The sequence below is a fragment of the Felis catus genome, chromosome C2 (genome assembly GCF_018350175.1).
Source record: "Felis catus isolate Fca126 chromosome C2, F.catus_Fca126_mat1.0, whole genome shotgun sequence".
Lineage (NCBI taxonomy): Eukaryota > Metazoa > Chordata > Mammalia > Carnivora > Felidae > Felis > Felis catus.
The window spans coordinates 137,488,939-137,509,629 of NC_058376.1; the positions used below are offsets into that span (position 1 = coordinate 137,488,939).

The 20,691-nt window shown below is 36.4% G+C and overlaps 2 long non-coding RNA genes across 3 annotated transcripts in view; both read left to right on the plus strand.

The window, feature by feature from the left end:
• Nucleotides 1–20,691, plus strand: part of LOC102899771 — a 192,659-nt gene that overhangs the window by 62,895 nt on the left and 109,073 nt on the right. The window lies entirely within an intron of this gene.
• LOC123380146 overlaps nucleotides 17,144–20,691 on the plus strand; it is a 38,765-nt gene continuing 35,217 nt past the window's right edge. Inside the window, exon 1 of the long non-coding RNA XR_006585540.1 lies at nucleotides 17,144–17,580. This is a non-coding gene — a long non-coding RNA (uncharacterized LOC123380146). The remainder of the gene's footprint in view (nucleotides 17,581–20,691) is intronic.

Consider the following 20,691-nt stretch of genomic DNA (forward strand, 5'->3'; position numbering starts at 1 on the left):
GCACTCTATTTGTTGGCTAGTTCTGTCTTTTTCCTTTTTTTGCCAGTCATGTTGTCTCCTTCCATCCAGGAATAGTTCCAGCAGTCTACTTAGGATATTTTTATTGGAAGGCTATGCAGCAAATGTATCCTATCCTCTGGCCCTCCCCTACTTTAAGGTAATTTCTCTCCCTCTTCATGTTCCTACACTTTATCATTGCAAACAACAGCACGTTCAAATGGCTCCCTGATGTCCTTTAGCTTCATAAACAAGCAATGGGTATAACCAACATGTATTGTGCATTCACCTGCAAACCCCTCTCAGAGGATCTGTAGTATTTTAGAACTCCATTCTGAATACGGGAAACACGTATGATGGGGAAGAAATACGAGAATAAGAATAAGAAATAAGAATAACCTAGGTAAAAACAAATTTGAGATAAAATTCAGTTTTATTAGGAATGGTCTCCCAAGAGAAACTCATAGACTACTAAAACAAATAACTCCCTCACTGCCGTTGCACCATCATATTCCATAAAAGATTTTCAAAGGCCTTCTCCTGGGGTTGACAGAGTAGTTTATTATTACTGTTATTATTACTATTACTATTATTTTTCTTAAGTGTTTGTAATTCAAATAATTGAATGCAATCTGAGTAATCATTTAAGTTTCAGGTGCATAGTTAATATTTATATAAAACTTTGGAGTTTCCTAACATTTTTTGTTGCACTATCAAATAACAAATGCACTATCAAATAACTCTTTAAAATAACTCTGTAAGTTAGCATTATTACATTACATTTTAAAATGAGGAACCTGAGAGACGCCTGGGTGGCTCAGTCGGTTAAGTGTCCGACTTTGGCTCAGGTCATGATCTTGCAGTTCGTGAGTGAGCCCCGCATTGGGCTCTGTGCTGACAGATCAGAGCCTGGAGCCTGCTTCGGATTCTGTGTCTCCCTCTCTCTCTGCCCCTCCCATGCTCATGCTCTGTCTCTCTCTGTCTCAAAAATAAATAAAACATTAAAAAATAAATAGATAAAATAAAATGAGGAACCTGAGCTACACAGAGTGCGATGGCTTGCCTAGGATCAGGCAGTTAGTGACAGAGTGGCCCTGAATCCAGTGGTTCCAATTCGTGCCTTCAGAACTTTCTATTACAAGAACCTATGGATTTGGGGGTGGAGGGGTTGGGGAGGGGAAGAAATCAGTGCCCAGGCCCCAGCCCAGAAAAATTAAATCAGAATATCTGAGGATAGGGCCCAAGAATCAATATTTTCTAGAAATTCCCTAGGAAATTCTCATGTGCAGGCAATAGTGGGATCCATAGTACTAATCTGAATCACTTTCTTTATCATAGTTAATATTGGAGCATAGATTATTTAATCAACTTGTAGCAGAGGCAGGGAAACTAAAAGCAAAATAGCTAGCATGCCATTTCTTATCTCCCATTCTTCTTCAGCAGGTGTTTTGGGTATGTCTTTATCCAAACCCCATGAAAACATGGGGGATATTTAATACTAATAACTAAAAAGAACACTTGGAATAGCAGGGACAGCATACAAAGCAAGCAAAGAGAAGGTCCTGGCTAGTGGACTCTATTGAGTATTCCAGTTTCATTATTCCCATAACCATGAACACCACTCCCTTTTCTCATTGAACCAATCATTGTCATTAGTCTTTGGCATATATACTCAGGAGGGAGGTGAAATGACCAGTGGATATGCAGTCCCTGACCAAATGTACATCAGTTGCTTTTTTTTCCCTCGGTTAGTTACCAATGACTTGTGAACTTCCATTCAAAATGACTCTGACCTTTATTTCATTAGTGATTGTAAATGCTCCTATAATTCCTAGTAAAACACTAGCGAATATTTTGCCACTATGAACTATATACATTTATTCTGCCTCACACCTCTTTTTATTCAGCCTTCTTTCTTTGTGACTGAGTCTAGAGGCCTGCCTCCTAAATTAGAAGATGGAATGGGCTGATATTAGCCTGTTTAGCCTAACACTGGATTAGAAAACAAGGAGTGGGGGAAGAGGGAATTCACTGAGTTCCATGATCACTTCTTTTGCTGATCAAGAGCTATACCTGGTAGGTGAAATAGCAAAAAGTTTTATGTAAAGGTGATCCAGTCAGGAAGAGAAAGTTCGAAGAAGACCCCTTCTGGTTGCTAATAATGAAGAGAATGTGGATAAAAATGGTAACAGAAGGAAGGCTTCAGATTATGTTCTAGTATCCTTGCTTTAAATCTTCAGTAGATTGTAATAGTGAAGAGAATACCAAGTGCTCCTGCCCTAGTTTGGGCTTTTGAAGGAGAACCATGTGTATTTATTCATCTACTCATTCAGAAATATTTATTGAGTGCCTGTTCTGTGCTGATTACTATTCTGAGTGACAGAGGTAGAGCAGCCTCACTCAGTTCCTATGTAGCACTGGTGATAGAAGAAAGGAGTTTTGTTGGAGTGTTGACTTAAATCTGAAAGAAAGATGTATCTACTGAACTGCCCAGAGACTGAGTTATTTAGAGAATCTAAGCTATTAAATTGGTCTGAGTCACTGAACTGAACTGATAGAAAAATTTCGGTTCCCTTCTCTCAGCACTAGAGAGTGTTCCAGAGCATCATATCAATTAGTTCTAAGAAAACTAAAAGCAAAGCTGTGTTTCTCAACATACTACTAATTTTGAATCTCTGTTAGAGGACAACAGAATTGTTCCTATTCCTGGGAATGAGAAGTGCCTAAGGTAGAGTATTGTCATTGCTCATTGTCAACACTGGTAAGCCTAGGAGAATTCAGAGGGTCAAGATCAAGAAATGGATTGCTTGGAAAAATAATAGACCACTGTTATGTATTTGTACTGATGCATTTTTTAAAAGATCCTTTAGGCTGAGAACTAGAACTGTGCCTCTAATTATAAAGATCAACTCTCAGGGAAAAGAACAGGATAGGTAAACTGTTTTGGTCATTGAAATTAGATAATGCCATGCTTTAAGGACTTTATGTGTATTTCCCTACATTCTAAGTCATTGAAACAGCAGTTGTAAGCAGCTATAGTTTTCAAAAAACTCTCACAATTATGTGGAACCCTCTTATAAAATATGGAAACCAAACACTTAGGTCTTCTTCCTAAGTATCGTGAATAGCATCTCAGTTTTCATACTTCATTTGACATCCATTTACTGTTTGATACTGCTTTCTTAGTTTTTACTCTCACTAGACTCTCCATTTATTTGTCTGCAGTGTCTCAAAATACAACAATAAAAATTATTTGATCATGGGGCTATATAGGGACTCATCTAAAGATCTAAGAGCTTCGGCAGACTGTAACTGCTTCCTTAAGAAGCGTGGCATGGCAGGAAGACTGGTTTAGACTTTCCTTTTGTCCATTTAGTGTCAGTTACATATCTACAGTATCTGGCATGTTTCCTAAGTATAGATATATGCAATCAGATACTCGGTGGCATCCAACCATGGCTACTTAATTTTCTACTTATATATTCAGGAAAGAGCCTGAAGTATGAGGCAATGGGTACAATGAATGCAATTCAGTGGTAATGATGATGAAAGTAAGCAATTCTCCTCTAAGGAAAGATCATCTTTTCTTGGTTCATTAATTGGTTAAAGAACTTAGATCAGCATAAAATGCCTTTAGCTGGTAATTAGCATGCAAATAAGCACTGGCCCGCAGGCCCAGGATTTAAAAGGAACTTGGCTGGGCTTGAAAGGAATGCTGGAGGCAAGCATATTTTAATAAAAATAAAAAATAATTCCCAAAGCATTGGTAATATTTGCTTTATGATGTTTTCCTTTTTAATCCTGTGAACCCCGCCTTGAGAGTTGACTCTATTATTAAGATTCACCATTGAGGGCACTTGAATGAAGTCTTTAAGAAATAAAAAAGAGAACATGTTGCTTTTGAAGAAGACCTGTGGGCTTTCCATTAGGAAGTTTATGAAACATTTATATCTGGTCCACAACACCTGGGCTTTATACAAGAGTATATTTTACAGAGGCTATAAAGTTGCTGCAGGGGTTAATCAATTTGGAACCCCAGTACCAACTTCACATTTGAGAACCAACAATCACCTCTGTAGTTTTCAAGATAGGCCAAAGTATGACCCTGTAACAGATTAACCCTAAAACTTCTGTGACTTAACACAAGCAGAGTTGATTTCTCACTCAGACTGCTTTTCTCATTCAGATGGGCAGAAACCATTCCTCCACATTTTTCCATGTGGACCCAGGGCTTTGGAGGCTCTGGTAATTTACAGCTGCACCTTCTGGGACACAGGCCTCTGGCTCTCAAATGCTTCACCCTAGAAATGAGACTTGTTACTTTTGCTTTGAGCCCATAGGCCAGCACTAGTTGTCTGGCCCCACCAAATTGGAAAGGGACTGAGAAATATGGGGGGACACACAGTACACAATACTGTTTCATTTTAAAGTCATACAGTAAAAGATTTTACCAAAGCCTTCATATCCTACTTTGCTACAACATATGTGACCAAGCTTAGGGCCACCAAGATGCTCTTTCAGAACAAGAATAAGAAAATGTGGACACTTTTTTTCTAGAGTGATGTAACAAAAATGACCATGGTGGAAGAGAGGTGATGCACTGACAACTTTTATGTGGTGTTTAAAGCGTAGTCTCCGATGAGTTCTAGCGAAGTGCTCCTAGTTTAAAATTTTTTAAGTTCTTTATGTAGATTACTATTTCTCAATATTTTTTTTTTCCAATATCTCCACGAAGGAACCTGTTTAGACGTTTGTTTACATAAATGACCTCTCATGAAATATCATATTCCAGGTACACGCCATCTCTGTTAATGTACCAAATGTGTATCTGAGCTTTACACATTAGAACGCTCAGGGCTTTTTTGTCCCTTAAGAACCAGTTTTCACACCCTTGAAGTTGATACCACTCCTCATAAGAATGCATGATCTAAATTTAGCAGAATAAAAATGAAACATAACCTATATTCTAGCATTTATAGGCTTAGAGTTCAAAGCTCTGAGTTCAAATCATAGAAGTATTACTGACTTGCCAGAGATGCTTGGACCAATCATTTAATCCCACTGAGCCTTGGTTTCCTCATCTGTAAAATGTAGATTATAGTGTCTATCTCTTTGAAGGATTTTGTTGGGCTCAAATGAATTAGCATTGATGTATTGATGAGACTAGTCAGTAGATACTAAGGCTCTATGTAAATGTTAAAGATTATTATCTCCACCTACTTTCACCCATACTTTGGTCTAATTTTTCTAATTACTATGGGAAAGCAGGGATGATTTTCTGATTACAAATCTTTTATCTATCCCATATCATAACCCCATCTAATTAGAAAAGGTAGTGCTATTGAATTGTAATATGAATACTCACTCAAATTCCTGGTATTAATTTTAAAATAGTGGAGATTGCCCCAGAAGCACTAAATCTACCATTTTCCCCTAATATCTGCCAAATGCATTTCAGACTAGATGGATCTGAATGGCCAGAAATCCACATCTGCATTCTCTTTTCCTTTTCTTCTTAGTTAATAGAATGAAAATCTGTTAAGAAGAACGTTAACTCCATACCTTAGCCTATTTCTAGTTGCCTCTGTAAATAATGCTAGAGGAAGGGATATAAATTGGAGACTTATGATGTTTGGCATAAAGCGTTAACATGGCTTCTTTGGACAGATGTTAGAGATCATAAAATACCAGAAGTTCACACACACACAAGATAGAATCAGAAATCTCACAGGATATAGGGCAAAAGTGGTGCAGATCAGTTCACCTGGAAAGTTTCCTTTTGCTCTCCTTCTAACACCTCCCTTCACTCACATGCATGTGAACTAGAAGAGATTGATCACAGAGGCTTAAGAAGTTATTATAATTTGGTATCTTATGAAAATCTCTCAGAATTGGATAGGCAAAGAATATTGGTCATTCCCATGACATATGGTGTCCCACAAGAAAAATAATAAGCCCTAGAACTTGTGCCAGCTGCTCTCTTTATGATCCAGGTGATGAAGGAGTAAAGAGCTAGGATGGAACTCTGTTTAGCTGATGAATGTAATAGTAGATTTCCAATTCTTTGCTACATAATATATTCCTCCCTGTATTAGTAGGAAAATTTGAGCTGCTTTGTATGAATATTAAAAATAAAAATGAATGCAGGGTGCCTGGGTGGCTCCATCGGTTGAGCGTCTGACTTTGGCTCAGGTCATGATCTCATGGTTCATGGGTTTGAGCCCCGCATCAGGCTCTGGGCTGGCAGCTCAGAGCCTGGAGCCTGCTTCAGATTCTGTGTCTCCCTCGCCCTCTGCCTCTCCCCCACTCATGCTTTGTCTGTCTCTGCCTCTCAAAAATAAAGAAACGTAATAAAAAAATTTTTTTAATGAATGCAACTCAGAATAACATTAGTATTTTTAAAAATCTGCAGTGTCAAGTTTTACAAATAATATACATCTTTTTTTATACATGACCTGTTAAGTTGACCTTGGTACTTTGCTCTTGCCCTGGCATCCCTTTATTCCTGCCAGTCTCCTTCTATCTTTTCCATTTCACTCTTTTTATCAGGGAAGATGCCTAGGGCATGGGGATTGTAACTCCACAAAGTGTTTATTTCACTTAACGAGAAATCTGTGTAGGAATCAGAGCAGCACTGGTTCAGAGTGGCAGAAAATTGGGGCATTGGGCATTAAGCACAGATGCATTTAATAATTTATACAGAATTAATAAGGTACTGGCTTGTATTTAAAAGCTCTGATCAAGTGACTGTTACAGATACTATTTACAAAATTGATACTTCACTGGGAGACAAACCAAGTTTAGTAACATAATTAAATAGAAATTAAATTAAGGAAAATGCATAATCATATTCTTATTAATATGATAACTTTGTAAAAATTATTTGCGTATTGTGGGCATTGAGCAAGATAGCTAAAGCACGTTAATTAGATTTCAAGTGAATTTCCACCATGTTAACTCATATTTTATAAGAATAGTAATTAAAATGCAACATGTTATAGCTATAGTATAGTATTTTATTATATCCCATATTAACATTTCCTTATAAGTAATTTTAAAACATCAGCTTAATGGATTAGTAAAAGTGCAATAGTGTAACTGGGCATTTATTGTTAATAGAGTCCAGATTATGAAGTGAATTTTTACTATTCTTAAAGTCATTCACAGGACAATTTTAATGATATAATACTTACATTCCATTTGGAGTTCTTTTGTAGCTACTTTGTGCTGCAAATGACTTCTATTGCGTATTTAAATAAATATTGGTTGTACATCTCTTTTTCTAAACTTCTTTTTGTTTATATAACAAAAAATAATTATCCTGGTCTTTGGATTTGAATATCAAGTTCAGTAGGTATGTAATATATTACACGTTTTGTGGACTGGAATTTTATTGGTTAGATCACCATATAAGTTTGCCAAACATTTCCTATATTTGAACAAGGGTACAGATGTAAGGGGTGATTCTGATTCTTTTATGAAAAAGTAATCATAAGAAGGGTGATTAGATAAATATTAAAATGTGTGAAATCAGGTTAGGTCATCTTTTTGGCAACCAAACCACCCTTTTGGTCATATGCCATTTAGAAAATAGAAATTTCATTGCTCTGTTAACCCAGGGTCTTAGCAGAGCCCCAGTAGTTGATAATGCCAGTATGTGCCAACTGAAAAATGTTGCATAGAAACAAGTGAGAAATCATTATCAATGAGTTGTTAATCAGAGCAATTTGAGATGGAGACTACCTTGCTGAGAGTTGTCTGCAGAGTTCCCATGCTGTTGTTTTGAGAGAACTCCCTCTTCTTTTCCCTCAGTACTTGAGATCAATGAGGATATATGGCTCATTGGCCCAAGGGAAGGGTCTTAAACATATTTCCAATAACGTTGTGGAGAATGCATTAATATTTCAAGTTTTTAGATGAGGAAACAGAAGTGAAGCGATGTAGTAGGCCCCAAATTTCCAAATGTTCCCAGTGGGGATTGTTGGTTGCATTTCCCTTGTGACTGCTTGATATCATCCATTCTCCACTACTTATTAACACAGATTTCAACCACTTATTCCTGTCTTACCTTCTGCAATGTATAGGCTCTCTGTGCTATTTTACCCAAGTGTAGCTGCAACCTTGTGGTAGACGCTGTGACTCTTGCCCAAATTATCTACAGGAATGAAGGATTTAAACTTCCAGTTGCTGGTGTCTCAGATTTCAGCCCCCTCCAGATACTGCCTTGGGTAGAGATCTGCCTCACTCAAATTCATCTCTACTTCCTGGGATAGTCTGCAACCAATAACTAACCAAAAGTCAAAGGGCCTGGCTTCTAACCCCAAACTGGGGAAGGTTGAAGAAGTATCCCTTCTTTACAATTCCCTGCTGGGTCATCCGTGACTTACACTGAGGCCACATTGCAGTTCAACTTCTCATTTTGCCTAATAGCTTTTTCTTCCATAGGTTACATCCCCAGAGCACTCCCTGATAAATTTCCTGCATGTTAAACTTCATCTCAGAGACTGTTGCCCGGGTAAATCAATTGCAGCAACACCGCACTGCTTCTAGATCTGGAATTTGTCATTATTTTGTGGCGATCATAGAGTTAATTCTACATTAATGCTATTTTGGTTTTTTTAGTCTGGATACACACTTCTTGAATGGCTTAAATAAATGAAAACAACAGTTGCATCTAGATGATAGGGTTAATAAGAGAGGTTGAGTTTATAAGATTTAAGAGGACCTTCATCTCAAAAGGAATAAGATAAAATGAGGGAATCTTACCATGAGAGATAATTGGATTCAGATCTTGAATACATTAACTAGAAATCAGGAATATGAATTTAAGTGATTGTACGAAAAAAAAAAAAGAGCATTTTCCTTTGCAGTCTTCAGTGTTCAATGATTAGATAAAAGTCCCAAAGGAAAGTATGTTTTGCCTTTGTGGCTTTGATCATTGGATGACTATTGGAGCAAAGACTTCTAGTTTGCTACAGGGAAATGAGTTTGAGCAAGTGAGGAAATTTCTCTTGCAGGTTTTACCAGTGTAGAACACTCAAGCTCATTACCCTTTATACATAATGAAGTCATTCACTGAACTTCTTAAGTGCCCCTTGGCTGAACACATCCCAGGACAACCAGCATGGAGCCAAGAAGAAAACAAAATTCTTTCATATTAATTATACTTTGGAGATATTTCATGGAATCTTTCCAAATATTGGGATAAAAACCTCTAAATAAATTGTTACAAAGAGTTTTATTTTAGCAATCAGGTACTTTCTAGAAGTTCTGTAACTATGAGCTTTCTGTGAGCTCTTAGCTCTCCCCAGTGAATTTCTATAGCCTCATTCAATACAATATTTATGTTTTCCAAACTATAGCTGTAAAAGTTTCTCATTTTGTGTATTTTCAGACTAAAAGAACATTTCTGTGTTTCAACTCTTCTTTGTCATATCTGTCTGGTGCCATTAAACCATAACACTCTCTGATTCTCACCACCACCACCACCACCACCACCACCCCCACACCCCAGATAATATTTACTAAGACTTAGAAATTGAAGATTTAGCTAGGATTGTATGTAAATGAGAAGTCTCTTTAATAACCTACATTAGAGAAAGTCATCGCCCTGTCTATCCATGGAGAAATCTGTGTATGATGTGAACTTATTTGTTGAATCACATATTTTATTTAAATAATAGTATACAGTGTATACTTCCAACTCCAAATTATTGAAGATGACCTTTGAAATAAAGGATGCTATGGTAAAGAACCTAGCAAGTTTCCCTTCTCTCCATCCTCTCGTTTACTTTTTACTTTTTACTTTCTTCTTTGCTGTATATTCCTTAAGTCAACTGTCAACACTAATAGATACTAATAATGCAAAGGTTTGCACATTTACTTATTCAACAAATATTTATTGAGACTCTATTAGGTGCCTAGACATGTGTTAGAAATTTGGGACACATTTTTTACCCTTCCCCAAAGAAACTAATGTAGAGGGAGAAGAACTTCCTTTTATTTTTCTAGGATCTATGACTTAGCTTAAGAATTAAACTGACAAAAGCAGATTAACAGAAGAAAAGTGTACACATTTTCTTTAATATTTTGTATAATGTACATGAGAGTCTTCCAAAAGAAAATGAAGACCCAAAGAAGCTGTAAGGTCCCAAAGCTTATGCAGTTGACAATGCAGGGACAAGGAGTGCTGGCTCCCTGCACAGTCACAAATCTGTGTAGCTTTTGATTCCCCAAAAATTCAACTACTAATCGCCTATTGTTGCCTAGAAACCTTACTAGTAACAGTCAATTAACATATATTTTGTATATTATATGTATTATATACCATACTCTTACAATAAAGCAAGGTAGAGAAAAGAAAATGTTATTAAAATCATAAGGAAAATAGGGGCAACTGGGGGCTCAGTCGGTTAAGCATCTGACTTCAGCTCAGATCATGATCTCATGGCTTGTGGGCTTGAGCCCTGCTTTGAGCTCTGTGCTGACAGCTCAGAGCCTGGAGCCTGCTTTGGATTCTGTGTCTCCCTCTGTCTCTCCCCCTCCCCCTCCACTCTCTCTCTCTCTTTCAAAAATAAATAAACATAACATTTTTTAAGTCATAAGGAAAATAAAATATATTTACAGCACTGTATTATATTTATTTAATTAAAAATTTGTGTTTTAGTGGATCCAGAGCACTTCAAACCTTCAAAGGTCAACTGTACTTAGGCTAGGAGTAGTAAATTATGGGCAAGTGACTAGGAAATACATGGGAGAAACTAACGGAAGAAAAGGGCTATTTTACTGGGTTTGTTTGAACAGATCCATTTTATCATTGACTCCCAGTCAGGTGATAAAATGTTCTTCTCAGTATGAGGAAGTCACTTTTTTAAAAAGTTTATTTATTTTTAGAGAGAGAGAGAGAGGGAGAGAGAGAAAGAATCCCAAGCAGGCTCTACACTGCTAGTATAGAGCCCGAGGTGGGGTTGGAACTCACAAACTGTGAGATTATGATCTCAGGTGAAATCAAGATTCAGTTACTTAACCAACCCAGGTGCCCCACAAGGAAGCCACTTTTGTCATGGGAATGTTATGCTTGCTTTTAGGTAGAAAGGGGAAGGTCAGAGAGACCTTCATGTATCTACTCTTTCTTAAATGCCTTTAGCTCAAAGCAATCAATGTTCCAAAGCAGGATATTTTGGGGTGGCACATTCTGAATCCCTTCAATAACAAAGTGACTCCTGATTTCCAAAAGTTCACTATGGAGTAGGAGACTCAGGCATGTAACAGTCATACATCAAATGTATTCTATGTATAAATTGCTCCATAAAAAAGAGCTTGAGAACTTCCTAATTCTACTTTTGGGGATTCAAGAAACTATCAACAAGAGAAGGAGAAATCCAGGCAAGAAAGTAACTTGAGCAGAGATCTGGGGCTTAACAGTGAAACCCTGTCAGCACAGTTAGAGGGCATTGAGCTGACTGACTGCCCAGGCAAAGCACAGGAAAAGAGGCTGACACATTAGCAAAGGGCTAGATTATCATCTCTGCATTTCTTACTGAGAAGGCTGGTGATGGAAATGATGTTGGAGAATGGAAACTGACCACCAAAGATCTGGGGGCTCATTTTGTAATACAGAATTACTGTTAAATATGGCTTCTTGGCCAGGGACGACATGTTCCAGTCTCTGACAAATCTAGATGGTGAGTAGTGTTCACTAATTAAACGTAAGCCACAGGGTTATGTGTCTCTCCCAGGTCAAAGTGGCGCAAAAAAACCAACCTGGGCTTTTTAATGACTTGATGAATCATATGCCCACCCTGCTAACCAAGAACACCTGCATTAGACACGTGCACAACTGAGAGATTAACTTTTACTCTGTTATCCCATTGGCATTGTCAATTTTTTTTTTGTCACTGCAGCTAGCTTCACCCTAATTAGTGCACAGGGTCATTAGAGAATTTTTCATACAGGTATGATATGGTCAGATATATATTTTTGAAAAAGGAAGATGTATTCATTTGGGCAGGAAGATCATGGTATCAGGAAAGTGTAATAGGCTACTAGAAGGTTGGGATTTGTATCAGGACTTTTACAGCAAAAAGAGAGAGGATAGTTCTGGTCAACATTTGGGTGGTCCATCCTATAGGAATTGCTCCTAGCTTCATTAGGGATAAGTCTAGATGGCTGTCAGAGTTTGAAATATATGAATGGCAAATTAAAAGAAATACAAACATTTCCAGTTAGTAATTGAATTAATGGTACAGTAAACATGCATGTTAGATTTGGAGAACCCAAACTATAATGACTATGGGGATTGGTTATGTTCTGAACCACTACATCAAAATATTTAAAATGAAAGATTCTATTTTTAATGGAAAAATCAACATCTCATTGCAAAAAGGAATATCTTTGGTTTAACCCTTATTTATAGAAAGTGGTTGTTTTTTCATATGGATACTAGCCACCTCATAAAGACAGGACTGCCACAATATATTTCCGGCAAGAGGGTCTTATAAATGCTTATAAGGGTGACTTATAAATGCTCAGAGAGTGGAGCTTGAAGAGAGAATTCCCCTCTGCCAGGGTGTAGAATGCCAGATAATGAATCGTCAAGGAGGCAACATTACAAATTGGAGTCTGGAAGGAGAGAAGTCAAGGAAATAAGAGCTGTTAAAGAATGGATGATTGTGGTAATTAAGGTTATGGGTAAAGAAGGGTTTAGTTATTGCAATGGAAATAAATTAGGGGCATGTTTTAAGCAATGAAACAGTGTGCCTTTTGGAATTTGTCAAATTCTTGCTTTTTTTGTTTCCAAAAAACCTAATGCTTTAGTCAGGAAGTGTCTTACTCTTGTAAGACATACAGAAAAAAGGTAATTGCTAAAATATAAAAAGAGGCTTATACACACACCTAGCTGCCTTGAACCAGTTTTGGATTAAAACAACAAAAAAGACATCAATCATATTTCTCAATCAGTGTTTAGCATATCATTACCAACCTTGGCAGGAATAAATGACACGTTTGTAGGTGATGCTAATGAAGATGACATTTTAAATTCAGATTGACAAAACTCAAAGCTTCTATTTGTAAAATAATCCCCAGATGTGAAACTGAATCTCTGAGGGGATATTTGAATCATGAAACTAGAATATTGTTCTGTTGAAGGTTTCATGTATAAATTGATTATAATCTAGTTTTTCAAGCCACTCTTTAGTGAGGTACTTTTGATTGTTTTTTGGATTTTGTGTTAGCTCTTTGTTCTTGCTTTTGGAGGGGAAGGGGAATTTTGTGTTTTGTTATTCCAGTGTTAGGAAGCTGGTGACAGAAAACATAATGTATCATCCAGGGAATTCTTTCAGAGTTTAGGTTTTCAAATTCTTTTATATGATTATAGACAAATTTGCATTTATCCTAAAAAAATTGTTTTTCTGATTATAAGATTATATGCTCAGTCTATAAAACTTAAATTATAAAAAAGTATAAGAGCATTAAAATATATTAATATAGTTTTGTGTTTCTCTTTATTTCTCTGTGCGTGGATAAATTTGGTGAGCTTTTTCTTGTAATGTTTTATTATATCATTCTATGTCAAAAACACTTTTGACAACATAATTTGAAAAACTGCACAAGATTTTTCACATAGATATATCATATATTTTTCAATAATTCTTTCTTTTTTTCTGAGCATATGGAATGTTTCCAAAGTTTTGCCCTTCTACAACACACACACACACACACACACACACACACACACGGAAAATCCCCACCCCTGGATAAGTCTCCTTATAATATAGTTATATCTGTACATGTTATTTTCTTACTAAAGATTGATAGAAATGAAATTTCTACATCAAGGTGCATAAGACCTGTTCAAGGCTCTGTATACATATGGTAACATTGCCCTTCAGGTCACCCGTGGCAATTTGTGCTGCCACCAGTGTCATTGTTACATTGATCTAGCCAGCTCTGATTATCATTACTATTTCTAATCTGTGTCAATTTGCTAGATGAAAAGTGCACTCTTTTTTGGTTTATCATATTATTTTCATTTTTCTATCTATAAGAGGGAATAACCTTTCTCATTTGTTAATTAGCCATTTATATTCTTCCTTCTTTGAATTGACTTTCTAAATCTCTAGATAGCATTGTTTTCAAAATAATGATTTATAGTAGTCTATTTTTAGAGATACAAATTCTAAGATCTTTTCAATTTTATTGTTTACTTTTGTCCACATATATTTCATTATTCTGTAGACAAGTATAAAATTTTGAACTTAGTATATTCTTAAAAAATAGTTACCCATGATGCAGTCACTTAAAATATTACCTTCATTTTCTCTTCAAGTCTTTTCATTTATTTTCATAAATGCTTTAATTCCTGAGTTTATTGCTTATTTTGATGTATTTATTTGTTCAGCATCTAAGTTGTATATGTGTGTGTGTGGGGGGGTGTGTGTGTGAGTGTGCTGTATTTTCTAAAATTGATGGGGAGAGAGCATATAAAATAACTTTTTGGTCTATAAAGTGATAGCTATATTATGCCTGCTTTAATAAATTAACATTTTCCTTTTCTGACTTCTCAGTAAGACATCTACAATACCTTAAGCATAAATCCCTCTTTTAAGTTATAAGTTATAACATATATAAGTATATAAATGTAACTGTACAAGTTATAAACATTTATAAATATTTATCTGCTAATCAGAATTCATAGACACACAAGGATTCTGGCCTTTATTGGAATATCTCTAACTCTTTACTGTGTGGAGTTGGAATGCTTACTGTTTCACTTACATATCATATATCATATCACATATTGCATTCTTAGATATTCTCTGGTCTATTTTAGAACTACTTATGTTAGCTCATAATAATAGATAGTATATAATAGATAGGCCTATTATTATTATATGATATATATATATTCCATGTTATACCAATGAATTGTTTAACCATGGTACTTTTATAATAAATATACATGTCTAATGATGGAAGTTCCTTAGTCCCATTTTCAAAATAATTTCTCAAAATATTTCCAAACAACTTTAAATTATTTCATCAAATTGCAAATAATTTTCAGTTGAGATTTCACTCAATGTGAGAAATATTTTGGACAGAAATAACACCTTTTTCAGTATTCAATATTTCTATCCAAGGAAATACTGTTTCCTCATTTATTTAAATATCATAGCTCTTAGAAAGTGTTGTGGCTTTGCATATATGAATTCTAACCATTTTCCATGAGAATTGATCATTTCTGTATATTTTATTTATTTACATCGCATTATTGAAGGAACTTCGATGCATTAAACGTTTTAACTGGCTTTACTGATACATAGGAAGTTTATTGCTTTTTTATTTAGCGGTTTTACTGGATTTTTTTATTATTTAAAATATAACAACATAATGGAGTTAATCCTCTACATTCTTTAAAAACAAAATGGATGTGATGACATCATTGCAATCATCTTGTTCCATTATTTCCAGTAAGTTTAAGTCTTGTTACTTGCTCTTTCTTCTTCTTCCTTTTTTTCCCTTTGACTTTGAATAGACCCTCCAGAAAAATATTAAATAGTAATGTCACTAACAAACTTTATTGTATTATTTAAAAGCTGGATGGAATTCTACTACAGCTGTGTTTTCCAAAGTGTTATCCTTTGAACATTAATCTCTCCAGATGCTCTGGGAGCAAAGAATTCCATGTTAAAAATTAAAAAAAAAAAGTCTGAAACTTGCCTTTGAAGGCTTATCATATATTTTTGCATGTTAAAGATCTGAGAAATCTTATAGTAAAAAGAACTGTTTAATTGTGGGGTTTTTTTTCATTCTCTAACAGATCACAGAATTTTTCATAGAATTTTAATTAAAAACCATTAGAATTAATGTTTCATTGAACAAAATCAGCCACAATTAAAGCAAAACTCTTTGTCCTATTTACCCAACTGAACAAGTACCGAGGGTGGGAAGAGTGTTCTGTCCTGGGTGCAGGCTGTAATAAGGGGATATATTCTCTGAAAAGAATGTGAAAGCAATATTAAAGCCAACTAAAGATCAGTGTCATTACCACTCTTCTCTTGCTTGTAGTTCTCCCCCTGCACCAAAATCTTTGGTTAGTCTGAATACTAAATTTAGAAAACTGTTTTCAGTCTCTATTGAGTCCTAGTAATTTATATTTAAGCTTCAAATTACACATTTTTATTCTTTTTTGGTAAGTGTTATATTCTACATGGAAATTAGTTTGACATTCTCCCATTTATATCATGGCTGTCAACATATGCAGATTAAGCTACATGTGTTCATTTTGAATTTTTGTAATGTTTATTTTTGAGAGAGAGAGAGAGAGAGAGAGAGTGACAGAACATGAGCAGGGGAGGGGCAGAGAGAAAGGGAGACACAGAATCCAAAGCAGGCTCCAGGCTCTGAACCATCAGCACAGAGCCCGATGTGGGGCTCAGACCCATGAACCATGAGATCTTGACCTGAGCCGAAGTCATAGGCGTAACCGACTGAACCATCCAGGTGTCCCAGAACACGTGTTCATTGTGAGAGCTAATTGGCAAGGATAGAATTCTTTGCTTTCTGATTGAATTGTGTGTCCTTGTGGGGATATGTAGTCTTGCATTTATTTAAACAGTACATTGGAAATAAACAATAATAGCCCAGTGGTAGTAAAGATAAAGAAATACAACTTAAGTTATTTCAATTTTATAATTCATTGTGACCACTTGGAGTTTTATTTGTATTTAAATTTTCAATCAGTGAAAAAAAGGTGGGCTGCAATATTTTCATTTACTAAGTACAGATTTTGGTTCCTACACAAAACATTTTGCTAAGTTAGAGTAATATGTTTAACAGTTTTTAATTCTTATTGGGGCAGTAGAGTTGACCTTTTGAACCCCTGAATCAGTCAGTCATTGGCTGCAGGCTGGGACTAAGGCATCTTCCATTAGCAGACAATTCTCCAGGGAAGGCAGCTGTGAGCAATTATTACCCAACCCTCATAGCAGTTGGGATGGTTCATGGGCCTGGCTAAGGGCTCTGAGTCGAGAACCAATAGAATGTACTGCAGGTTCAAAACTTTTCTTCCCATTTAATCTGTTGAAGATTTTTCAATTTGTCAAGAAAATAATTGAGGTAGGCTAAAAAAAAAATGCACCTCCACCACCACCACCTCCCCCAAAACGATATCCATGTCCTAATCCCTGGAATCTGGAAATGTACCATTTATGGCAAACAAACCAGAAAGGGATCTTTGCAGCTATGATTAAGACTCTTGAGGAGAAGAGCTTAGTTATCCAGGTGGGCCTTTAAGGCAATCACGTGTAACCTTATAAGAGGGAGGCAGAAGCAGACCAGAGACACTGACCGGAAGGTGTGTTCCCTGAGGCAGATTGAAATGTTGAAGCCACCAGAAGCTAGAAGGGGCAAGGAATGGATTCTCTCTCAGAATCTCCAGACAGAGCATGGCCTTGCCAACACCCTAATTCTGACCTCAGAATTTATGAATGAATGAATTTCTGTTGTTGTAAGCCTCCCAACTTGCTGTATCTTGCTGCAATGGCCATAGGAAACAAATGCAGTACTGCAATCGATTGACAGGTAAGCAGTTCTAGGCTTATTTTTTTTAGCTAAGTAAACCTACATTTGTGCCAGATCTGGGATTACCAAACCTTTTTCCTATATTCACGGCTTTTTTTTCCCCTTAGCAATTTTTTGTATGCATATTGTGGTACTACACAGGTGAATCTTACTATGTTATTTTTTCATTAATTGTTTTTATGTGTATTTATTCTCTTATTCATTTAGCCTATAAACTCCCGTTGGGCAGAGCTTATTTTGATAAAGGTGGAAAGAAAGTAAAATTTGAAGTCAACTAGGCCTGGTTCTGAACTCCAGAACTTAGGCAAGTTACTTGAAGTACTGAAGCCTTAGATTCCTTATGATAATCTTTAGGTACCTATGGTGTAAGGGAGAACTACATAGATTAAATTAAATAACAAATACAGAGTGTCTGGTTCAGAGTAGGAATCAGATAGAATTAAGTTCCCTCTTTCTTACCTGAAGTAACAGTATATACTTTGGCATCATAGTAACCATTGAATAAATAAGCATATTTGCTTAATGAATTGGATATACTTAAAATTTAAAGTGCAGATTGATTGCAAATTTATTAAACAATTGATATTTACAAAAGGGCACATAACATATATACAAGCATTATACATTGGAGTAAAAGGTAATCTTGGAACATATTTCTAACTATGAAGTTTCACTATTCCTTTTTTAACCATATTACAAATCATTTCTTCACTATATAGTTGTCAAAATCAGCTGTTAATAACATTTTTGAATTTAGTACTTTGCAACCTGAACAGAAAAAAGCAATCCATGGTAACTTGGCTTTAGATATACCTACATGTGTTGCATTTATTTGATGTAGTTTAGATGTTGCCATCTGTTTTCATATACAGTAACAGACTAAATGTTCAAGTATTAATAGGCACTAACATTATTAGTGGCATTTCCAGGAAAGAAGACTATTTCTGAGCCTTGCAGTGAGCCACTTTGACAGGAAAGAGACCAAGAAAAAAAAATGAAGTTTAATCAGCTCAAAAGAAAGGTGGTTTTAAAAGGCATTGAACTGACTGGGGGAGATAGAGTAATATCTCGTAGACATTTTGGTAGACCCAGTGAGTTCAGGACATGCTGGATGATTAGAAAAGCCAAAGGATCTCAAAAGATAATACTAATACATGTTTTTCCTCTGTACACTAATAGCAAATGGCTTAGGATGTATCCTGTGCTACCAGATTAAACTGACTTTGGGGGTTCATTAATCTAACTTGGTATTAGACACACTATGAGTGTGTATCCTCACCTTACCAGTGAGGCTCTTGTGTTGTGCTGTTTGCTTTTGTGAAATAATAGGTAAAGATAGATCTATCTGCCCCCAGTTCCTGGCACAGAGCTCCCCAAACCCTTGCAGTTTCCTAAGTGATACAGTACTAAGAGCATCTTCTGTTTTAATATTTGGTCTTTGACCCTGGTTTCTGACAGAGTTCCTAAATCCCTTGGAATTCGCTGGGTTATAGTAATGTCTTTTGCTCTAATGAGATGACTCTAGGTGAGCTCCCGGATGGAGGCCAGTTATCAGAAAGACTAAGTCATGACTGGGAGCTTGGAAACTTTAGTCCCAGGCCTCATTTTCCAGAAAGGGGAGAAGTGCTATAAGATGAGATAATGATCAACCATGCATACATGATGAAGGGTCCGCAGAAATCCTAAAAATATGGGGTTCAGACAACTTCTGGGTTGGTGTATACCTCTACATACACTGAAAGTGTGGTGTACCCCAACTGCCTGGGGACAAAAGATCCTATACTAGGGACTCCTTCTGGACCTTATCCTATGTGTCTCTTCATATGGCTTTTACCTGTACCTTTTATCATATTCTCTACTGTGTAATAAACTGGTAAATCTGTCTCCCTGAGTTCTGTGAGCTCAGGATCAAACCCAAGCAGGAGATAGTAGGAACCCCAATTTATCACTGGCCAACCAAAATACAAGTGATAGCCTGGAACTTGTGATTGGTATCTGATGTGGGTCGTCAATCTTGTGGAACTGAGCCCTTAAGGGGTCTCATGCTAACTCCAGGTAGTGTCAGAATTAAGTTACATAGTAGGATACTCACCTGTTGCCAGAAAATTACTTGGGGATTGGAAAACCTGCACCTCTACTGTCAGAAGTACTGTATGTGAGTAGTAGAAGGAAAAAACACAGGCAGAGTGCGGGGTGTCTTTTTTGTCTGTTTTCTTTTTGATGGCCTACAAGTTCTGACCAGCAGCAAATTTGTATCTGTGTATGTACAATATTTATAGTATATTCATATATGCACACGTTGTGGCTTCTATACCAGAGACCTATACCAGAAAATGTCAAGTATTTATTGAGAGGTTGATAAGGGAATGTGGTAATTTTGATCTGTTTACAGACTTAGAAATTCTCTTCTATATTATCATGTTCCTTCCAACAATGCAGAAAATCAAATTTATACCTGGCTTGTTCCAAATCTCAGAAATGTTAGTCCTTCTCCTAATTTTGCAAAACTAGTAAATGTAAGTATTGTGACTCAGATCCAGACAAGCCCAGTACTCTTGTCAATTTCTCATTATTCTTCAAAGAAACCCCAGGAACTTAAATGACAGAGGAATCGGGAAGCCATGTGCCCTTCAGGAACTTCTTTAGAGCACACTTAAATGTAACGCAGATAAGAGTGGAGGGGACAGCACTTACCAGACTTGGTACAGCATTGGGGCAAACCCTCTTGGGGCTTCTCATGTTCCTAAAACTCACTTTCTATGCTCAGAAGATTCCTGAAAGACTCAACAGATAGAGCACAGAGGAAATCCTATGAGGAGTATTTGCTGCTGAGCAGAGCTTTTACCTGCAAGGACAGTCAAGGCCCCAGAAGTTCAAAAGTCTTCCTGTCCTCATCCAAAATCCCTGTATAACTCTCTGATTATAAAATCTCTGCTTTTTATCTTTCTTAACTATTCCATTGTTCCCTGGTATCCAATTCGTCTTCAACTCCACTGTGGGGTTCTACAGTTTTGAAAGAGAAGGAAGCTCCCTTCTACCATTCTCTTTCTTTACAGATGAATCCTTCTACCTTGATCCATCCACTCTTTTCTGATTTCTATTGAATTTCAC